This window comes from Camellia sinensis, chromosome 7, assembly GCF_055761805.1.
Source record: "Camellia sinensis isolate YWXY chromosome 7, ASM5576180v1, whole genome shotgun sequence".
Taxonomy (NCBI): domain Eukaryota; kingdom Viridiplantae; phylum Streptophyta; class Magnoliopsida; order Ericales; family Theaceae; genus Camellia; species Camellia sinensis.
This window is the reverse complement of record NC_138967.1, coordinates 147,916,577-147,924,573: the sequence shown is the minus strand read 5'-3', so window position 1 is coordinate 147,924,573 and position 7,997 is coordinate 147,916,577. Positions and strand designations below refer to the sequence as shown.

At 37.8% G+C, this 7,997-nt stretch overlaps 1 pseudogene; it reads left to right on the top strand.

Annotated features, from left to right (window-relative positions):
- Positions 1 to 5,729: 5,729 nt before the first annotated feature.
- LOC145796192 (bifunctional nitrilase/nitrile hydratase NIT4B pseudogene) lies at positions 5,730 to 7,507 on the top strand (annotated as a pseudogene).
- The last annotated feature ends 490 nt before the right edge of the window (positions 7,508 to 7,997 follow it).

Here is a 7,997-nt window from a genome sequence, read left to right as displayed (position 1 = left end):
TAGTTTAGGGCATGTTTCAATTAGCATACTTATGCTTTGCATGCATGCATCATTCATTCGTCTTGCATGTACCGGGCTCGGCGCATCATACAAACTGCGTTGTACTTTAATACACTTTCTTGAATACGTGTTTCAAAGCATGTTATCAAGTGTTGCATTCACATGCCATTCTAGATAGCTGAGCCTATTTAGCTACATTTTTGTATGTGTTGCATTAGGCATTATTAGCATAGCTAGGATCATGCATTAATTACTAACTAGCTTCTTTTTTGGCTCGGGGTACACTGTGAGTGTCTAGGCTTTAGCATCCTTGCATGTGTGTAAGTGACTGCCATGAGACTATTTGCTTAATTACTATAACTGTATGAATCCCTGTGGATGAAGGCTTCATTGCTTGAATTGGGACAATTCATCAAAACGCGAGTTATAATCCCACTTGAAATGGAAAATCATCATGTTTTAAGCCCACTTGAGGGTGGCAAATCCGCACTTTAGCCTACTTGAGGGTAGCAACTTCAAACCACTTTTCGAAAAACAAACATGAAATGTTTTGTTCCAACTTGAGTGATTGAGTCTATATTTGTATACTGTGCGCATCACATAGTAAGCTAGCTAATAAACCGGAATAAGAACACATGTGTTTTCAAAAATAACATATCATGTTAGTAGAGGCCGATCCTTTGATCAGGCGAGCGGGGGTGCTCATTTCAGGACCTTCCCCTCTCGTACCCAAGTTCCCGAGCCGAGGCAACTTTGGTGATGACGAACACGTGGCCTTAAGCACAAGTCAGGGTTTCCTAAATTTTCCAAAAACAAAATATTTAGGTAGCGACTCTGAAATCTAGCAAAGCAGTCCATGTTTGGTGCTTTTTGATTAAAATCGATTTTTCAAAGTGATTTGCCGGATTTGGACTCTTTGGTGATTTATCAGTCTTACATTGCACTTTGTGAGATTAGATTCAGAACCGTGACAGAAGTCCGAACTGTAGTAGCTAGAACTACAATTCGTGCCCTCGCGCGTGGAGCGAGTTTGGGCGGTCTACATATATATATATATATATATATATATTTTGTTCTTCAAAAGATGGGAGGAGAAAAAAGTCCCACTGGACGTGCCAGAATTTGTAGACACAAATTTTAAAACATGAAGTGTTTCAACACATTTCAAAATTTTATGTTACAAATGTCCACTGTTTAGTTTTTGGACTAAACAGTGCTAATTATTTGAATAGTAGGTTCCTATTTCTGATCTGTATTCTAGATCATTAATTACACATTTTATATAAATGAAACCTCCGATTAATGAAGAACAAAATAAATAACGAAAGACAATTTAAGAAAAATAAATATTTTATTGAAATTGTTATGGGTTTTGAACCCTCGAATACAAAGTATAGTTCTTGGGTTTGGAACCCTTTACATATTCATCGTCATTCTGCGTTTGTAGCGTAGGCTCTTTAGTTCTCTGGGTTTCTCTTCTTTTTTCTTGTAACGACTTCTTTAACTCTTAATTTCTTTCTGTCTCTCTCTCTCTCTGATCTTCTCACTTTTGATTTTCTGATCTTTGATCTTGTGTGATGGTTCTTGTATTTATAAAGGACCAAATAGGTGATAAGAATGTCTCATTCTCAATTTGAATTTCAAACTGAACGATAGCACCATTTGAATTTTAAATAATAGCGCTATATGATTAATCGTATATCTGATTAACCAAATTGATCTTTGGAGTTTCATCATGTGTAGTGTCCTTGTTGTAGACTCTACAGATGTCATCTCTCATAAACTCCACGTGTCATTTGAGTATCTTGAATAACGTCATTGAGATACAACGTTGTTTTATTTATACACTTCAACGGAACAAGTTGATCATTTTGGGAAATGATTGCCTACAACAATCTTATCATAGGCTTTATGTGTGTCATTGACTGTATTTGAAATTTAACATAGATTTTGTTGAAATTTATGTGCCAACAGGAGGAGCATTAAATTAGAAGGTAGGTTTATGTAGATGATTGCCTTTTCACATATTTCCATAATTTTAGTTTGAAATGTATTTTCTTCTAATGTATGTGTGTAGGAATAGTATATGTTGATTAGGAAGATATACTAGTAGAATTTTGTATTGTCACGTCACATCTCTGGTTGGAAAACAGAAGAAGGGATTAAATTAAACTATATGAAAATTGTCTATGATGCTCTAATTCTCTACTACTTTTTTTATGCTATTATTTTCTAATAAAGTGTGTTTTGTGCTTGTGTTGTATAATCATGGATAAATTTACTTTGTGAAAAGTAACTAGGGTGGTTTAGTGACTCAAGTACATCCGACTTAGGTGAAAGATTAGGGGGTTGGCAATCACAATTTCGAAAAATATTTCTATAAATATAATGAAGGTCTAGTATCTCAATTAATATAACTGTTCAGTTAACTATTCTGATAATTCCAACTTATTTTCAGTAAAATGGTTTTCATGTTCCCTTAAATGACGAGTATGAGTGAAGAAGATTTACAATGAGATTGTATAGTATATTTGGCAAAGATCTAGCATCAAATCCATGTAATGATGGAACCACTGCCTATTTTCTGTTTAAGAAACAAATGTACTCTAAACTTGTTTTTAACAAGAAAACCCTTGGTGGAGTTCATTGAAACTTTCTTATTTTTGCTATTTGCTATCTCAAGGTTTATGTTTTTTACTATACGACACATAGTGAGTGAAACCATTTTCTGAAATAGCCAAGAAAATTAATGGGTTACATTGCGTAGTGTTGCGTGCACCATTGGTTTCTAATGAGTTTTATTTTTTCCATCATTACAGTTTCTTTGACTTGATTTGGGTGCTTACTGGTCTTAAGGTCATTGCGTGCCATTTGCACATGCACACACACGTAACCAAAAAAAATACTTTTCTTTGGTGGTTGCAGTGGCGACTCTAGGAATTTTTGTCAGTGGTGTCAATCAAAAACTTAAATATCATATATCTTACAGAAAATTCACATTAATCATTATATCACCTATGGAGAAAAAAATCAACAAATTAATTTAAATTTTAAAATTATAAACAAAAATATTTCAATATATTGATACTATTGTTTAAGCAAAAAGACATACTAATATCTAATATGAGTTCAAAATTGGTGGGTTCAAAAGAGTAGGACTTAAAACTATGGGTTCAAAATTGTATTTTAGTGGGTTCAATTACTAATTTTTTTCCTAAAATCTAATATTTATATAATAAATAAATAAATAAAATTCAGCCAGGGGGTTCAGGTGACACCCCTAACCAAGCCTTGGAGTCGCCCCTGGGTGGTTGAAAGGACAGAATTTAGACAATATCAGGTCTATGCAGGGTTTTAAGCCTGTTTCAATGGTCCATTATTCTCTTTATTTCCATAATCTCTGTGTAGAGGAAGAAAAAAGAATGATGGGTGACTACTTGCATTATGATCTCTTTAGTTGATGTCCCTCCCATTACAACAAAGTCATATCCTTCAGTGATTCACGCTCATCTGCAAAACATGGTATTTTTTGTTAAAATTGATGTATTATTGATTGATGTATTATGTTTACAATGAGTCCTATATATAGAAGATTAGAGGAGGTAGGTATGTAGTAGGTGGAGTAGTAGGTGGAGTAGGTGAAGTGGGTGGAGTAGGTGTAGTGGTAGGTTTTGGTAGGTTTTAACAGCCCCTCGCAAACTCAAGGGGGATAGGAACTAACCAACTTGAGTTTGGAGAGAGTAACAAAACAAGAAAATAGACTAATACATAAAATAAAAGAGGATAGGAGACACTGTATGGTCGTGTCAGACCGTTGGTGAAGACACTGGATGGTTGTGTCATAACGTTGTAGAGGACACTGGATGGTTGTGTCATAACGTTGTAGAGGACACTGGATGGGTGTGTCATAACGTTGTAAAGGACACTGGATGGTTGTGTCATAACGTTGTAGAGGACACGGGATGGTTGTAGCAGACCGTTGTAGCAGATAAAGTCTGGACAGTTGACAAGGTCACACCGGACCGATGGAGAAGCTAACCGGAATCAATGTCGGGACAGTTTATGGGGTCATGTCGGACCGTTGGAAGAGTCGCACCCTCAAAAGGTGTGCCCAATCTTTCAAAAGGCGTGCCATCAAAAGGCGTGCCCAATCCATAAAAAGGTGTGCCGGACATTATGGCGAGGCGCGTGACTACCTTGGCTTGCGTGCCCGTTTTGTCGTCTGGTGTCAAGTGGCGCACGATGCGCGTATCTGCCTTGGCTATTTAACCAAGACGGAGGCTGAGGCGGAGGCTGAGGCTGAGACAAAAAACTGCTAAAAACCTCTGAAAAAACTCTTCGTTGTCTGAGAGAGAAACTCTGTAATATTCTGTAACACTCTGTTGCCCAGAAAATGGCCTCGTCTTCCCGTGGTCTGCTCACTCTCTTTCCCGACCTCAACGAGTCAACAAGAGAGATAACTGGTGCGGGGGCCAATGAACCTCAACCAAACACCTCTGGTTTTGTTCCGTTGAACTTTCCGATGCGGTCTGTGGAGCAAAAAATGGCAGTGCAAACGGATATTGAGGCCAATCAGTATACATTGAGGTCATGTGTGGAGACCATGACGGCGGTCACAAACTTGTCGCACCGGCTTCAGAGTTGGACAAATGAGGTGCAGCAGTTAAACGCCCAACTGGCTCTGCTCCAGTGCATGTATAAGGATGCGCGAGCAGAGATAAGTGTGCTAAAGGCGGAAAATAAGGAGCTGAAGCGGAAGGCCACCGTGATGTTCCGATTTGGAGGTCCGCCATATGCTGCAGTGGAGGAGTATGGGGGAGTGAACGTGCTCGGTGGAGGAGGAAGCACAGAGGCAGCACCGGCAAGGGCCGCTCAGGACGGAGGCAAGAAGAAGAGACCAGCAGCAGAGTAGAGAAGAAAAATCCCGCTGTGGGTGTGGTTTTTTTTTTTTTTTGTGTTTTGTGGAAAATGGTGATCGCCCCTGACATGAATAAAATGAGTTTGGTGTGCAGTTTTGCGTCTGCTTTTTTTTTTTTTTTTTGTGTAGGGAAAGTAATAATAATAATAAATAAAATTAAGTGTTGGAAGCTAGTGGGGAAGATGAGTGTAAAGAAAAGTTGAGTGAGGGGAGAATGGGGACAAGCCCATGTGAGTGAAAGATGGGTTTAAAGAAAGTGAGGGAGTGGGTTGATTAAAAAAAGGATTGGGGGTTGGAAAGTGGAAAGGTGAGAGAGACAGGGAGTGAGACCACTTTCAGGTTTTTTTTTTTTTTTGAAAGAAGGAAGATAAAATAAAATAAATAAAAAGGATAGTGGGATCAGATGGAGTGTTTGGGTAATATAGTATAATAAAAAGATATATATATATATATAAAATAAAAAAAGTTGGGGAGAGTGGGAAGCATAATAATGAGTCTGTGGTGTGTTGTGTATGGGTGTCTCTTAAAATGGGTGTTGTGTATGGCCCTCTCCCTCCCTAACCCGAGAGAGAGAGAGTGAGGTGGCAGTGTGTGTGTGTGTGATAGTTGAGTCAGTGAGACTGAACCAGCATCACCCTTCATGACTCCATGGCCTCGAAGAGAGAGAGAGAGAGAGAACCCGTGTACCAAAAGTCATGTCGAGAAGAGAGAGGGAGAGTTGTGTGTTGCTCTGTGGTCATGCATGGTGACCGAGAGAGAGTTGATAAATGCATGGTTTGATCAGGAGAGAGAAAAAGCGACTCGGAACAGCATGGCTCTCGTCCCTGCACCAGCCACCGACGGACCACTGTTCACGGAGGTGGATATGGGCGGCAGCGACTCCGCTCCGACGGTTCGAGCCACCGTGGTCCAAGCCTCCACCGTCTTCTACGACACCCCTGCCACCCTAGATAAGGCTGAGAGATTGCTGGCTGAGGCAGCCTCATTTGGTTCCCAGCTAGTTATGTTTCCGGAAGCCTTTGTGGGTGGTTATCCTCGTGGCTCAAATTTTGGTGTTACAATTGGTAACTGCACAGCTAAGGGTAAAGAGGAGTTTCGGAAGTATCATGCTGCAACCATTGATGTGCCTGGACCTGAAGTTCATCGATTGGCTGCTATGGCTGGAAAATATAAGGTATATTTAAAATGGGTGTGTAGAAAAAAACAAGCGGACTAGGTTGAGGTCCGGCGGGCGGCCAAGGCGAGGTTGCCGTCCGCCGGTGAAGTGAAAAATACTAAGTGCTTAACCTTGCTCTGATACCATGTTAAAATTGATGTATTATTGATTGATGTATTATGTTTACAATGAGTCCTATATATAGAAGATTAGAGGAGGTAGGTATGTAGTAGGTGGAGTAGGTGAAGTGGGTGGAGTAGGTGTAGTGGTAGGTTTTGGTAGGTTTTAACACTTTTAATTCCCCGGTCCTAGTTTTGCTGCTGAACACCTTAATCACTCTCGTGCTAAAACTAGGATCGCTTGCAAGTAGAGGGTTCTTTTCATTGTCCTTTTCTTTTGACTGTCTAAACTAGTATATTGGTGTACACATTCTCGATATTGATAATTACTAATTAGTTTGTTAACATTAATCTGCAATATTATTGTTAGCAACTTGCCTATCTGTCTATCAACTCCACTTTACAGGTATTGCTTGGGTGGCTAAACATGCCAACACCTTCATTACCTCCTCTGTGCTGCAATGTGCACTGCCGCACTCATTTATGCACATTAATCTTTTCACTAACTATTTTATTTTCTTCTTCTTCTTCTTCTTCTTCAGGGGTTAAGGATCTCTACACAGCTCCGGCTTTGACTCCAACCACTTTCTACTTTTATTTTCTCTCCCAAATTTTGCACTGCTATTACATATCACTGGTGCAAAAAAGATGGTGAATGGTGGGCATAATCTATCTCGTTTTGCTGCACAATTTAGGATTCCTTCCACAGGTGCAGTTTTTGTTCCTTATGATTTGATAGAGAAACAATGGCAATGTTTTGGTAGAGTACATAGATGATATTGAGTGACACCTATGCACGTTCTAGAGACACTCCTGCTCTTAATGTATTTTTACAGAAGATGTGTGATTTATAATTTTCTAGAAAGTACGGATACAGATACGGATAGGATACGATACGGATACAACAATATAGCAAAACTTTAAAAAGTAGGATATGGGTAAGGTTAGAATACGTTTGTAAAACATAAAAAATAAAAATTATTAGCAGTGAGTTACACATAAGCTCAAGAATGTTGAGAAACCACAGTAACTTTATAATGCAAAATACTAATATTTAAGAATTAAGTATTAATTTAAGTCAGTAACTAGTGTGGTTTTTAAATTTTCAATAGGTCTTGCAAATATTTCATTTCAATATCAAGTCTAATATGTTGATATTATAATATCAAAACAATTCACAACTTTACCCTATGCTTTTTCCTTTTGCACTAGTCAAAAATATTCTATGTAAGTTTATTTGCTTATTTATTTGTTGTTATTTAAATGTATTATTGTTATATTATCTTATTAATCCTTAATTCTATGTAGTTGTAGGGGACATGCATGATACAATGAAGATATGTCAATTTGATGAATTCTATTACTTTAGTTTACTATGTTATTTTTATAAAAAAAAAAAAAAAAAAAAAAACTAAGCAAAGTATTGTAAAAATATTCTTTTTATCCTCGCAATTATATTATATTATGATGCTATGCAAGAAATGATACAATTCTAATTTCGTAAAAGAAGTAATACATGACTTGGAGTATTTGATACTTCAAAATCAATTAAGAAGTATCTGATAATATGTGACTTGAAGCATCCGATACTTCACAACTAAGTATCTGATACTTCAAAATTAATGAAAAATTAATTAAGAAATATCCGATACTTTTAATAAGTATCCGATACGTATCCGTAAGTATCCGAGGAGTATCGGTATCCGATATGGATATGATATGAGCACGTCTTCCTATTTGAAGTATTTGTGCGTCATAGATAATTTTATACGCCTACCGTTACTTTGTTTTTTCATCAAATTTA